This window comes from Homarus americanus, unplaced genomic scaffold, assembly GCF_018991925.1.
Source record: "Homarus americanus isolate GMGI-L3 unplaced genomic scaffold, GMGI_Hamer_2.0 scaffold23617, whole genome shotgun sequence".
In the NCBI taxonomy this organism is placed as follows: Eukaryota; Metazoa; Arthropoda; class Malacostraca; order Decapoda; family Nephropidae; genus Homarus; species Homarus americanus.
The window spans coordinates 4,718,509-4,733,473 of record NW_024720711.1 but is presented as its reverse complement, the minus strand read 5'-3'; the positions used below and the strand labels follow the sequence as shown (position 1 = coordinate 4,733,473).

At 40.2% G+C, this 14,965-nt stretch overlaps 1 protein-coding gene across 2 annotated transcripts in view; it reads right to left on the bottom strand.

The window, feature by feature from the left end:
- Positions 1-13,222, bottom strand: part of LOC121860762 (C-terminal-binding protein-like) — a 75,993-nt gene extending 62,771 nt beyond the window's left edge. For both annotated transcript variants that reach the window (XM_042358113.1, XM_042358115.1), the window contains exon 1: positions 13,082-13,222. The gene's annotated coding sequence lies outside the window, so the exon portion shown is untranslated. The remainder of the gene's footprint in view (positions 1-13,081) is intronic.
- Positions 13,223-14,965: the final 1,743 nt, after the last annotated feature.

The following is a 14,965-nucleotide window of genomic DNA, read 5'->3' as shown; positions in this document are numbered from 1 at the left end:
AAAAATTCCCTCAGCTATAATTTCACTCTAACTGATGACGTGTGCAGCTGACCTAACTAACACCAACTCTACCGTAACTGACGTAGCCCAACTTAGAGTGACCTTAACTAACGTAACCTAAGTCAATCTAAGTCTAATGAAACATAACCTTCATTTAACTCAATTCCTCTTAGTATATGTTGGGTAAATTTTGGAGGAAATATGATAATATACCGTTGAGATCCATCATACTTGATTAGGTTAAGTTAGGTTAGCTTAAATTAGATTACGAGGGAAATGAATATCTCTTAAGAATCCATCCTGCTGAACTTAGGTTAGGTTAGGGTAGGTTAGAATGGGTAGGTTGTTGAGTAATTTGGGATAGGTTTGGTGTGGTTAGGTTAGGTTACGAAAGGGAGACATTAAAATTGTTTAAGAATCCCGTGTAGGAGGAACCCGTGAGAATTGCGGTGGTGACATTAAGGTGAGGCTATCGCGTGTCTCCTTTAACACGACTGACACACACACACACACACACACACACACACACACACACACACACGAGACCCACCAACAAATAAACTCTTTAACCAGTTGATCCCTAATTCTCTGGTCCCTTTAAGTAAGATGATCTGTGATTTCGACAGCTCGCCTACAGCTTAATGATCCACGCTCGGGCGATCCAGAGGTCAGCTGATTTGTTGTTTAACGACGGCTAGTTGGTGATTTGTTTGTAGAATCCCTTGATGTTTGTGGAGGCCTTTGATGTTTGTGGAGGCCCTTGATGTTTGTGTTTGTGGAGGCCCTTGATGTTTGTGTTTGTGGAGGCCCTTGATGTTTGTGTTTGTGGAGGCCCTTGATGTTTAAAGCCAGGAGGCCCTTTGATAAATTGTGTTTGTGAGTGCCCTTAGATGTTTGTGGGCCAGGAGGCCCTGATGTTTGTGTTTAGGAGTGCCCTTGATGCTGTTTAGGCCAGGAGTGCCCCGGATGCTTGAAGCTTGTGAAGGCTCCTTGATGTTTAAGAAAATAGGAGGCCCTTGATACTAGAGGCCTTGATGTTTGTGGGCTTGTGGAGGGCTGATGTTTGAAGCCAGGGAGGCCCTTGATAAGTCAGGGGCCAGGGAGGCTCGATGTTGAAGCTTGTGGAGTGCCCTGATAGCTTGTAAGCTTGTGAGGCCTTGATGTTGGTGGGTCAGGAAATTTTGATGTTTAGTGCTTTGTGGGAGTCTTGATGTTTGTGTTTTGTGATGCCCCTTGTTGCTTTTGTGTTGTGGGAGGCCCTTGATGTTTGTGGCGCTTCCCTGGATGTTTGTGTTTGTGAGACCCTTGATGTTTGTGGAGGCCCTTGATGTTTGTGTTTGTGAGCAGCCCCTTGATATGTATGTTTTTCAGGAGGCCTTTGATGTTTGTGGGAGGCCTTTGATGTTTCAGGGGCTAGGAGGCCCTTGATGTTTGTGTTTAGACCCTTGAGTGTTTAGGAGGGCTCCTTGATAAGCTTGTGTTTGTGGAGGCCTCTGGATAAGCTTGTGTTTGTGGGAGGCCTTGATGTTTGTGTTTTATAGTCTGATAGTTTGTGCTTGTGGAGTTCATGATGTTTGTGTTTAGGAGGCCCTTGATTTGTGGAGGCCCTTGATGTTTGTGGAGGCCCTTGATGTTTGTGTCCCGTGATGTGTGTATTTGTGGAAACACCTGTTGATTGTGTTTATAGTCCCTTGATGTTTGTTTGAGAAGGTCCTTAATGTTTGTGTTTAAAGAGTCCCTTGATGTTTGTATATGTGTAGTCCTTTGATGTTTATGTTTAAAGTTTCTTCCTATAAGCACAAACATCGAGGGGTTCCTACTAACGCAAACACGGACTCATGTACACAGGAATTAAAGGACTCTGTAAACACAAACCTCAGGGAACTTTGTAAAGACGGTGGAGTCAGGAGGAAGACACCAGCGACACAAATAACTGAAAATCTCGACAAGTCAGGCATTACAACAAGGCACGGGGGGAGCACACAGAGGTGATGATAGAGCAGGACACAAGGTACAGTGTGATGTGGTGTGGTGATCTTTAACATTTGAGAAAGTTAAAGCGTAAAGCTGGTAGTGTCGGCAAGTCTGGATGAACCTTCTTGACTGGCCCATCACCTGCAACTTGGGGGGGCAATTTACAATCTTTTAAAACACTTTTTATTTATGTAATTTTATATCATTTGGAAAAGATTGTGCATAAAACATTATCTAAATTAGCAAATAAATATATAACCATAGATGGTATTTGTACAAAAAGCCGATCATGGTTTCATAGGCAGGTAAAACATGGACTACAAGCAATGTTTGGCAATAAGCCTATTCACAGCTACCAAACAATGGTGATAACAGATGATACATCCCATTCATTTACAGTTACTGATAGAGCAACACTGACTCTCGTCTCGGGGGAAATGACCGAATATTACCACATACACTCCAGTAATTAAAATCCATCATCCGGCACGCACGTAGCTGTCACAGTAGTCCAAGATACACACAAACACACACGTCACCACGGAGGCCGGGCTGACGTGAGGGATGTGGGGTGCGCCGCCGCCGAGAGACCTTGGCAACACTGACGCTCACTTTCTCCCTCCCCAGGACTCACGTGAAGGAACCTCACGTACCCCCATCCCCTCCCTCTCTTTTCCTTCCTCTTAAACCATCCCTCCTTCCTACCCCACCCCATCTACTCCCACGCCACACAAACAATGGGCTATATTTGTAATCAGCACCGCCAGTGTTTGTGAGGTAACGACATAGCACTGTTTACCGAGTTGCTACACTGACACTACCTGAGAGGAATGAGGCTCAGCTTACGGCAGTCAATGGTATTTCAACGTCATTTTGGCAGCTTTGCCTCGTAATGTATATGAGACAGTCCTCACAGCTCCGGTCAAAAGAGGGAAATATTTCCGTACGAACTACTGTACTGAGAATCACAGGTCTGCCCGCGGTCAAGTAAGTTAAGACGAGTTACATCAAGTTAAGTAAGTTACCACAACCTCCCCATTACTTTACTTTCATTATATATATATATATATATATATATATATATATATATATATATATATATATATATATATATATATATATATATATATATATATATATATATATATATATATATGTGTGTGTGTGTGTGAATACTGAAATCCTAGAGTGGGATTTCAGTGCTGTGATTTATATGGCTGTTACATTTCATCAGTGTGTAATAAATGTATAAACAATAAAAATCTAAAGTAGATAAAAAATACGTAAACACAGGACCAACTATCTTCAAAATTCTAAAAAAATCAAAACAGTTCAACTTCAACTTTAAAACAATAACAACAACAATAATTTCAGCGACTAACAAAATAAAAATGAAAGGCTACAGGACTTGCTACAAAAAGCGCGGGAAAAAGTACAAACTTTGGCAGATGCAAACTAAAAGTTAATCACGAAAAAAAAACGCATTACATCTCGAAAGTTAAACGCCCTATCCTCTACCCTAGCGCGTATGTGTAAATAAGCGTTACTAATGTAGAAAGCGTTAAAATAACAGAAAATGTGGCCTACACGAGAATATGAAAGCGGTTAATCAGGGAGACACACAGACAGGCAAGAAGGAAGAGATAACCAACGAGGAAGAGAGATACAGGTAAAGATGAAGGAAGAATCAGAAAAAGGTTGAGAAACTTGCAACGTAAGAAGAGACAGAAGGGAGAGATAGAAGATACCCAAGGAGGCAGGATGGAAAATAAAGCAGGAAAAGCAACAGACAGACAAGGATGAAGGGGAGAGAGAGAGCCGCGGGCCACACTTAGGCCACACGAATGCATGATGGCCCGCAGGATGCCCCAATCGTAAATAAAAACAACCAAGATAATACGACCTCCGGCAAATGAACTCAATGTAAACAAACACGCATCAAAAGAATACATTGTAATTTAAGTAAAAACTCCTTAAAATCAAGTAGCAAACATAAACAAAAGGATGTTTATGTAACAATACCAAATGCGTGAAAGCATACGCGAGTAACAGGTAGAAATGCGTAAAGATGAGGGGAAATCGTAAAGTGAGGTGCATAAAAATTACCCAACTCCAACGTGAACTTCTGAGAACTCTGTAAATATGTCACGCCAAACTTACCACACTTATCATCATTCTTGAATTTTTAAACGCCATTAAAAGTATCAAGACCTCTACTAACTTTGGTCTTAATCACCCTAAAGGAAGATTTTTCATCCCGCTAATACAATACCAACATAATGGCGCAAGTGACCCAGTAAAATGAAGACTACCCGTCGTCATAATAATACCTGTAATATTATCGATTAATATATATATATATATATATATATATATATATATATATATATATATATATATATATATATATATATATATATATATATATATATGTGTGTGTGTGTGTGTGTGTGTAAAATTGGCCCATTAGTCTGAACTTAAAATAATAATAATAATAATAATAAATTATAATAATATATATAATAATTATTATTACTATTGATAAACGAAAAGTATATAAATAGTTAGAGAGGTCAGTCATCCTACACGCACGCACCAACACAAGTAAAAGCCATCCAAACAATCTTATTATCCTAGAATGACTGTATAAACAAATACGTTAACTACCAAAATGACTTAAGTGGACCAATAAGGACTTAGAGAAATTGATCCTGGGTGATCAAGGGTGGGCAACACCGCAGTAAAGTTATGTTCAGAGTTTGGTTAAAGTTTAACCCGAGCGGTGTTGCCATACCGCGAGTCCTCCCCAAAACAATTTACCGCCCATAAATGCATTTGGGGGCTCTCTCAAGTTAATAATGTGAAGGATTAAACTTTTAAGAGCGATAGTTTATAGAAGTTTGTGGTTAAAACTGGCGCTGATTTAGGTGGTTATAAAGAGGAGATGGTGTTGATGATAGGATAGGAGGGGAGAGGGGTAGGGTAGGCGGGCGGCAGGTGTCGCCTCTGGTCATACAACAATGTTATAGCTACATTGCTATTACCACTACAATTTAACCCCTAACTGATAGGTACACTGACACACAGGTAAAATGGGAAATAAACATTCACAATCTGTTAATACGATGATGTAAGAAACGTTTATTATGACAACTTGGATTCTACTACAACGTCAAGTAAGAGTGTCCTCACCTTCCTCCCCCCTCCCCCCTCCCCTCCACCAGCGAGTCCGATTATATGCCATTCCATTCCCCGGTCAGTCAATGTCCGTTCGTCCATCTGAGGCGAGTGTTCCATCAGTCACATGTTTTAAATGGCCCGGAGGAGGGTAGAGAAGCAACATGACATTTACAGTACCAGCTGCTAGACTAAGTAAGGAGGTATATATAGAATTAATATATATAACATATTAGCGAACTACTCCTCTAACTTTAGTGATCACAACTTGTCTTAACTAAACTCCCGGACGACCTGCGGCTGCATTTACTACAAAAGAAAAGGGAAAGAAAAATAAAGGAGAGAAAGGAGACGAGGAAGAGAAGAAGAAAAAGGGAAACATACAATAAACATCAGATACATACGGTGTCTTTCTTACCTATCGTTATTACAAATGACTTCTCCGAAACATGTAACCGGATGAGAATTAAAACAAGAAAAAGATATAAGAACAAGAAGAAGAACAAAACACAAAAAAGAGTTATCGGTTATGATCAGATTCGACGTCTTCCCATCCTCGTACGTTGTTAAATTATCTAACGAAAGATCATCACCAACTCTCCCTCTTTTACGTTACGACACAAAACGTGACACAAGCTGAAATCTCGTCGAAATTGCATACTCTACCATAACTACCGTAGATGATGAAAAAATAAAAAATAATAATTATTGATGTTTGCTAGCAGAGGTTTGGCAGGAAATGGAGAAGAATTTGGCGCATCGGGCTGATAATTTTGCAGGAAATCTGTCAATTGTTATTGTTCTGGATATTATCTAAACCGGGCGTAACTATATCATATTATAAACTGCCTGGGGTGATATTGTTCAGGTAAAATTTCCAGGTGTAGCGTTTTATTTATAATGCATATGTAGCGTGTAATTAAAAAATTATATATACAGTATTAAATTATTTTCGTTTCCTCAATGATCTGTTAAATAACATATAGATATAAATCTACAGGTGTTTTTGGATTAGAATTAAACTTGTGTCAAAACTTTTTTGATAGTTATTAATTATTAGTGGAGAGGAACAGCCCCCAGCACTCTTGTGAAAAGTTTGTCAAAAAATCAGAAAGACTTTTGTTGTATTTAAAAATTTCAGTGCAAATATTTTGTGTGTTCGTCAGTTATCCTTTGAACACCAAAATATATATTTGGTTGTTTAGTAAGCCAATACCTGCCTCTCCTCCCTTCTCTGACTGGCTGACACTGTTTTCTCAAGAGTGGCTAAAAGCAGCTTAAGGTCCAATTCTTCCTCGCCCTTGTTTCATTCACTAGTTTGTTGAGTTAACTAACACACCAACAAACACACACATATACAGTACGTTCCTCTCTCAAGTTAAGGAATCTTGCTTCAGTTATTATATATCTACGTTAATCCTAAGAGTTATATGTGTCTACTCACGACTTTTTTCCTTTGATACATTATTTCCCAAAGTACAATCCTTGCGCTGGGTTACCTCACCTGTGTGTGTGTGTGTGTGTGTTAGTTGCAGAATATAGACATTTTTTCTAAGGTTAAGATACATATAGAGTGTTGAAAGTTAAACCGTGGTGGTGAGGAAGGAAGGAAGGAGAGAGAGGGGGGAGGAAGGGAGGGAGGAAGAGTGAGAGGGAGGAATAAAAGGAGAAAGGTCACACACCCACACTTGGTTCTCTCAAAGCTAAATACTTTATACTGACCCAACCTCACTCTCACTGACCCAACCTCGCTCTCATTGATCCAACCTCACTCTCCCTGACCCAACCTCACTCTCACTGTTATTATCCTCACCATCAACAGTCACCATCATTTTCATTATCATCACCACACTTTTGTCTCCTCCATAAACCATCGTCCTCAAAGGGTTAAACCATCGCCTTAAAAAATTTAAACCGTCATCCTCAACGAAATTAAACCATCGTCCACAAAGGGTTAAAGTTAAACCATTGTCTTCAAAGGGTTAAACCACCATCCTTTAAGAGACACCCATAACTAACTGCCAACACTATCATCATCCTCCTCCTCCTGCTTTTCCTCTTCCTCCTCCTTCGCTTCCTTCTTTTTCTCCTCCCTTTTCTTCATGTACCCCTTCCTTCACTTCCTCTTCCTGTACCCATTCCTTCACCTATTCTTTATACACCTCCTCAGCCTTCTTCTCTTTTTCTTCCTGTACCTCTTCCTTCACCCTTTTTTCTAATCCTCCTCCTCTTTCTGAGCCTCCTTCTTCACTTCCTGTTTTTGGCCCTCCTCCTCCTTCTCCTATCCTTTTTACACCCCCAGGAGGTTAGAGTGTTAAGAGAAAGTCTGCCAGGGAAAGTGAGACTCCGGTGTGTGAGATGCTCGCTCTCTCTCTCTCTTTCTCTCTCCGTTTATTTCCGTCATTTCTGATATAGATGTGTGACCCAGTGCACCATGACCCAGCAAATTCGTAATTCACACCAATCATTTTTATTTTTCTTCATAAAATTATCATTTGCCGCAAACCATGAACACACATACATACCATCTTCCTACACACATACCTCACCGTACACACACACATATACCCTCACCGTACACACACACATACCATCTCCCTACACATATACCCTCAACGTACACACACACACACACACACACATGCCATCTCCCTACACACACACACATGCCCTTCCCCTACACACACACACACACACACACACACACACACATGAGGTGGGAGGGGGGAGGGGGCAACAAGTAGGTACGTGAGTAACTTTGGTCAGAAACTTTCCCGGGAACTCCCACCAACTTTGGCGCCCACTCCACAACTTGGCCAGAGTGACGGATTGACAGACACACTGTCCATGTGACGACACTGACGAAAGCTATCAAGACAATAATGTACAATAATTTTTCACCTACTTAATGAAACCTGTGCAGCCATTTTTTTTTATTATTTAGCGATTTGTCTAGAGAGAAATACGTCAATGAACTTAGGGATTTTGTTATCGAATCTAAAGCTGGGCTTTTATTCGAAAACTGAGATTTTGTTTTACCTGAAGAACATTACGTTCAGAAACAAGACTTTGTCCAGATATCAACGAAATTTATCCATAAAGTGAGAAAATGTGCCCAGCCGTTGATGAAATTTGTTGGGTAACTTAAGAAACCAGGATATTAACGATAAATTTCCGCTTATCGAGGTAATATGTCCGTGAACTTCCGTGAGTCTTGATATAATCTGCCCACTATTGTCCAAAATGCGCGCGTGTGTGTGTGTGTGTGTTTATGTACGGCATGTTTGTGTTTGAATTTATATATATATATATATATATATATATATATATATATATATATATATATATATATATATATATATATATATATGTATGTGTGTGTGTGAATGGGCAACAAATTCATGACCCACCACTAAAATATAAACATAAAGATACAAGGTTATTTACCACAAGTGAGAGAGTATCAGTTCCACAGTTCAGTTCACACTAGACTAAACCAGCCACCACCCACCATATACAAAATGACGTGTTTTAGCAGAAGTGACCGAGACATCATCCACTACACAGCTTGTTAATGAATGGCTATCACAAAATGATATTCATTAACCCCTCTCCCCCAGAAAAAAATATTAAAACAGATTACGCGTGAAGATTAGGCACCCCAGCTTATTTCACCTGAAGATTAAGCATCCTAACATTAACCTACCCCCAGGTAACGTTAGGGTATTTAATCATCAGGCGAAATAAACTGGGGTGTTTTATCTTCACATGCGCCCCCCCCCCCAAAAAAAAACATACAGAGGTCAAGGGCACAAAAGTGTATAGAATAATAATAGTAATAATAATAATCGTAACAATAATTTCTGTGACATTTAAACCACGTGAAACGGTGTGTATCTAACTGGTTCTTGAATTACTTCAATTCCCTACCCCCCCCTCCACAACAAGGAGGAAATGCCCCGTCAAACAAGAGGATGTTTCCGCAACAGCTGTGTGACGACGGGGAGGGAAGAGGGTGGGAGGGATGGGGGAGAGAATGAAGGGTGGGAAGGGGGGTGGAGGAAGTGCGTTAGGTACTATCCTCTTCGGTACTTAACATAAAAAACGTCTTATATGAACAATGCGGATAAAAATTTAGTTCATAAGAGAGAGAGAGATGACAGTAAAGTCTGAAGATGATATATACGTGGGAGTCAACAAGGTGATGGTTGTGGTCCAGCTATCATTAACCCACTTAACTTACAGTTGATAGTACAATGAGCTGCCTGCGTCTCCCCCACAATACGAGAGGATCACACTAAACCTACATGATATACACCGTTCTGAAGAGGGTGAGAACACTTATCTGGGGAACTTGTGTTAGGATGACCGTCTGAGTAAGGCGAAGACTCCCTCAACAGTGCACGTCACAAAATGATACAAGGAACACCTGCTGACATGACCAACACGACACACAACAGCATCATCAGGTGTATTTACTTGCCCCCAGACACGCCCACACACAGCGTCCACAATACACAGCTTCTCACTGTGTATTGTGGACTCATGGGACACCAAACCCCAGCAGGTGGTTAAGACTTCACACATGTTAATCACCGACAAGTACACATCAGATCAAGGTGCCGTGTACCATAACAGTGTATGTACCGCCATCCACTCACCTGATTTTCCACCAATTACTATTCATCAACGAGACTATAAATACGTAACATAATTAAGTAGTAAATAGGAAGGGAGGGGAAGTAGCAGGGAGCGACGGGGGATGTAAAAATAAGCCCTCCGTCCCTCACTTCCTCCCTCCCTCCCTCCAGCACCACACCTGGATTCGCCCGCCCCACCACACCCACCACCACCAGTTTCCGGTCACTGGCAGTTTATTACCCCGGGTTAGAAACGCCCTTTAACTGTCACGGCGCCTGTCACGTGTGTCAATGACCACCTAAGAAATCAACTACGATTACTTTTAAGCATTTAAGATAAGTTGTTATACGGTACAGTAATTTAAATATTTTCTATCAGTATAATAAGTTTTGACACTTGTATCATTACTGTTATTAGTACTGTATGTATGATAACCACACCTATTATTATAGTTCCCCATACAGTATGCGTCAAAATTATCACACAAGCGCTATAATACGTCAATAATTTTTACAATAAATACGATGCCTTGTCTTAATTATCCGATTTCCTGTTACAACTGCTGTAATTCCTAACTTGAATATACATGTTATATATAATGAATCCCGGACAATTATATGTTCGCTAAATTATCTCCCCGAATCAATAAAAATACACAACTATTAATAACTTATCTGAGAATCTATCATAATTATTCCTGAACTGCAGCGTAATCACACAATCAGATTGTAATAAATTCTAAACTGCATTATAAAAGTTGTGAGCACTATTGCCATTACTTTATGTTTATTCAGATAGTTGTCATAATTAATAAATCATCGTCGTCGTATTGAACTGAGTTTAATTTTTTTTTAATATTATCATTGACTAACTGATTTATTACTTCAAATTATTACCACCAAAATTGTATGAGTTTAAATAATATTAGTATTCTAACTTTTAAATGTTTACTAAATATATGGGCACTAAAGACTTTTAATTTTTTTAACCTCTTGGTGTTTAACTCTTCGTGTGCAGTACAATACAATATAATTTGTTGATTTTTTAAATGTCGTGATGACTTTTACCGAGGACCCCGCATTTAATATTCATCTAAATATTGAAAGTATTATTACTATAAAATTTTAATTTTTATATATTATTTCATTAACCACAGACAATATCAACCTTCTTTATGAAATATTAATATTAGTTACCACAGATAATAACAGGAAAGGTGGTTTTCATAAAGAATATTATTTTTTTATAATCAATGTTAAATAATCATATTGTTATTAACTAAATTCACAGTATTTACGTTGTGAACGTAGGTCGGTCGATGACTGGCAGTGATCATATATTTATTACCAACTAGCTATACAGTTTCCCTCTCACTCACTTTACACCCAAAAAAGTGCAGATACTGATAAAATAATTATTCGTGTACACAACATTCCACTACAGTTTTCCATTAACATCAAATCGTACAATGCCAGAAAGACACAAGTCATCACAAAGGCGATAATAAAACTGCTGATAAATAAAAATATTATCCAGATCGATGCTATAAAACACGTAATCAAACTTGTAGTCACAACAAACAATGAAACAAATCGTCGTATAGAGTAGACAATCACTAAAACAGACAGTTCACCCAGAGGGACAATAGCACGGACATAACAGACAGACAGAGGGAAGCCGACAGAGAGTGAGACGCCACATTGTCGTGCATGAGGCAACAACACGTGCAGCCTCACCCCCCTTAACCCACCACCACCACCACCGCGCGTGCTTCACTCCTCTCCCACAAGCCCCCCATTCACCCTCCCTCCTTCTCTTTCTTACCGCTTTCTCTCTCCCGCTCCCCCAGTCTACTCTCTCTCTCCTTACTTCCTTCCTCGATCTTTTAAATTTTCTCTCCCTCCTTCATTCTGTACCTCGGTCTCCTCCCCCCACCCTTCCTTCCTTAGTTACAAGAAGTTATTATAATGTTCTATAATCTAATACATAATTTATAGACTAACACATAATATATTAATTCTTTGATTTACATATTGTTTCATAATTCAATAATAACACGTTAGTAGTAATAATAATGATGACTAAAAATGTAATGATACGTAATATACTGACAATCTCTTCTCAGAAATCACACACACACAGACACATATAACAGTGGCCTCTCCCTCCCTCACACGACACCAGGCTGGTAGTGGGAAAACTCTGAACCTTTGTACTGATCCGACAATACAAGCCTACCACACCACCACCACCACTTACACCATCAACACACCTACGTTACATTACACCAAAACCGCCACTACACCTATACTATATTACACCATAACCACCACACCTACATTATATTACACCACCACCATTACCACCCCTACAATATTACACCAATACCACACATAGAACATACAGTACCCCCTCCAATCATAAATACGCTGGATATCACAAACTTGAGGTAACCTCGTTAAACACGCCACCTGGAGTGATAGTTGGACCTCGTGAAACCCACTTACCTGGTGAAATGAACCTCGTTATTGCCGTCTCTTGGTGTTCAATGAACCCCGTTAAATCACTTCACCTGGTGCACAGTAAACCTCGCTAAATCCATGCCACTCGGTGGACAGTAACCTCGTTAAACTAAAAACATATGCTAGACAGTGTATATTTGGTTAATATGAAGTTTGGCAAGTCATCATTTATTGTGTGAAACTCGTTAGTGTCTAGTTAGTCAGTCTTGGTATTACGAAGTTACCGAAGTCGGCACTTAATACAGTTAGTGAAATTCGTTCATAACGTAGTCAGTTAACTCGTTATAGCGAAATTATTGAAGTCTTCGGTTCATACAAAATTCAACTACCGAAGTAAAGGTAAGCAAATATTACACAAGATATATAACATCAAGCCTCAGTTAAAACTAAATTTTTTATAACGTTATATCAAGTCTAGGAACTCGAAATAATGCTATCTGTCACACGTTACGTAGTAATGACAGCCATGTGACGCTTAAGAATGAGTGTCACGTCATGGCATGTCATCCGGTACACACAAAAATGACCACAACAAACTAACTCATGAGCAGGTCTCCAAACACTGCCACCTACAACACTTGGCTGCAGCGCTGGATAACTTGGCACACTTTGATGGGTAATCATCTACGCCACGCCACAACAAGTTTACGCCAAATCTTCCTTAAACTTGTGCCACCCTTACCCACTCACACCCTCCCTGCCTCAACTCAAACACAAACAACCTCCCAGTGAAAGAAATAATGGACACACTCTGGCACTGTACTTACCTGGTGTGGAAGATGGTGTATGGCAATGGGTTTAATCCTAAGTGGTAGTTGAGAGTGGTCAGTAAAGACAGAGTGTATTATGGAGGTAACTAGGTCAGCAGTTAGAGCGGCGGCCACAGTACACTCGCTGGTGCGCGCGTATTCTCTCCCAGTTTGTGTGAGAGGATCACAGTTGTTGACATCCAGTCCTCCAACTTACTACAAACTATTTTATTTCTCTCTCCTTACTTAAGTTATCCAATATATACTTTCTCTAAGTGATAGATAATGTTTAACTCAATAATCTAGGATGGTGATACGATTAGGTTTAAGTCACTCTATGGATAAAATATAATACAAGTAAAATTTGCCAGTCAACGTGACAGGTGGGGGAGGCCAGAGGTGGGAGTCGAGATTGGAGGGAGGAGAAGGGGGGCGTCTTGGTGTTAATGTTTCTTAGCAGGTTTTTACTTTTACGGCTTATTAAGCACTATTAGTCCTTCTCAACTGGCCAAACTAAGATAGTAGTAAATAGTTCTATCACAATTAAATGGATATTGCGTTTCCTGCATTAGAAAACCGAAAACAAAAATAAATGTGAAACAGTATGGCAGTGGTGGAGGCGGTGTGTCTCCTCGACCACTGTTACGTGAGCGATGTTGTTCACAAACATGCATCCCAAATTTCTTCGTCAAATTTCGCAAAATGCTACGGCATAAAGAGTTACATATCACTCAATTTCACCAATAAATTATTCGAAGCGATGAACTTGCCATTGTTCTGGTAAGGTCATCGAATTTGGATTTTTACCTCGACCATAACTTTCATTACAGTGGGGAGGTTACGTTCATATATACGGAAAGCGATCCAAATTATTTGACACCCTCGTCGACGAGGCAAGACCAAAGTGGCCAGTTTACACCTTCCACCAGTCATTTCCCTTTTATTTCATTGATTACCAGAAATCTTGGGTACTGTACAAGGCACGACTTTCCCCTCCCAATGTAAGAGTGTATATCTGTCATTGGCGCACGTAGGGGAGTCAGAGTGGGGGCGATGACACACAGGAAAACGTGCAAGTGTTGCAACATGTCTGAGGCTCCGGAGGGGGGGGGGGGAGCCCCTCATCACCCGCTAAATTCAAAACATTCCCAGAGCAGAGCCCGCACCCAAACCAAATTTAGCGGGAATTAATCTCTGCTCCTCTACACTTACTGAATTGACGACGCTTTCCCAGCTGTTTTTCTATTTCAGTCATTGATTTGTGGTTGATAGCCATTGAACTATCACACTACAAGTGTGGCTGAGTCACGGGAGACGAGGGGATGCAATATCATCGATTTAAATACAAAGAGTGCGGGAGTTGCTCAAAGATTAGTTGCATCCAAAAACTGTTATACGCGGTGCGCCACTGCATGCCTCTCAAATTTGGCGAGCCATATCTCGCGAAAACTTTACACTTTTTCCTGTATATCAGCATAATTACTAAACTGTCAACATATTTTATATTCATTTAACATGCGGCAATGATGTGTAATAATAAGTGAACACGAGAGAGTGGTGGAGGCTGGGGGCAAGGTGTGTGGGCGTTAACAATGGGTCGCAAGCATTAATGGCGCCAAAAGTGAGAGTGGTGTAGTAGATTACTTGGAGCAGACTTGTCCGAGATCCACATGCACGGTGCCTCCCCTTGGCACTACGGCCCACTGCCTCACTCCCTCACAACACAAATTCAGCCTTAGCTGCAGAGGCGCGCGCCCTTGTTGTTCGCACGCCACTTACGGAAAGGTATCTCTTGGATGGCAAATGTTTGAGGCAGCGAAGACAAGTGTTTTTATCTCTAACTTATGACGCCCACTCATGACTGTAACTCATACGTCATGCATCACCTGAAATTAGCAGTTA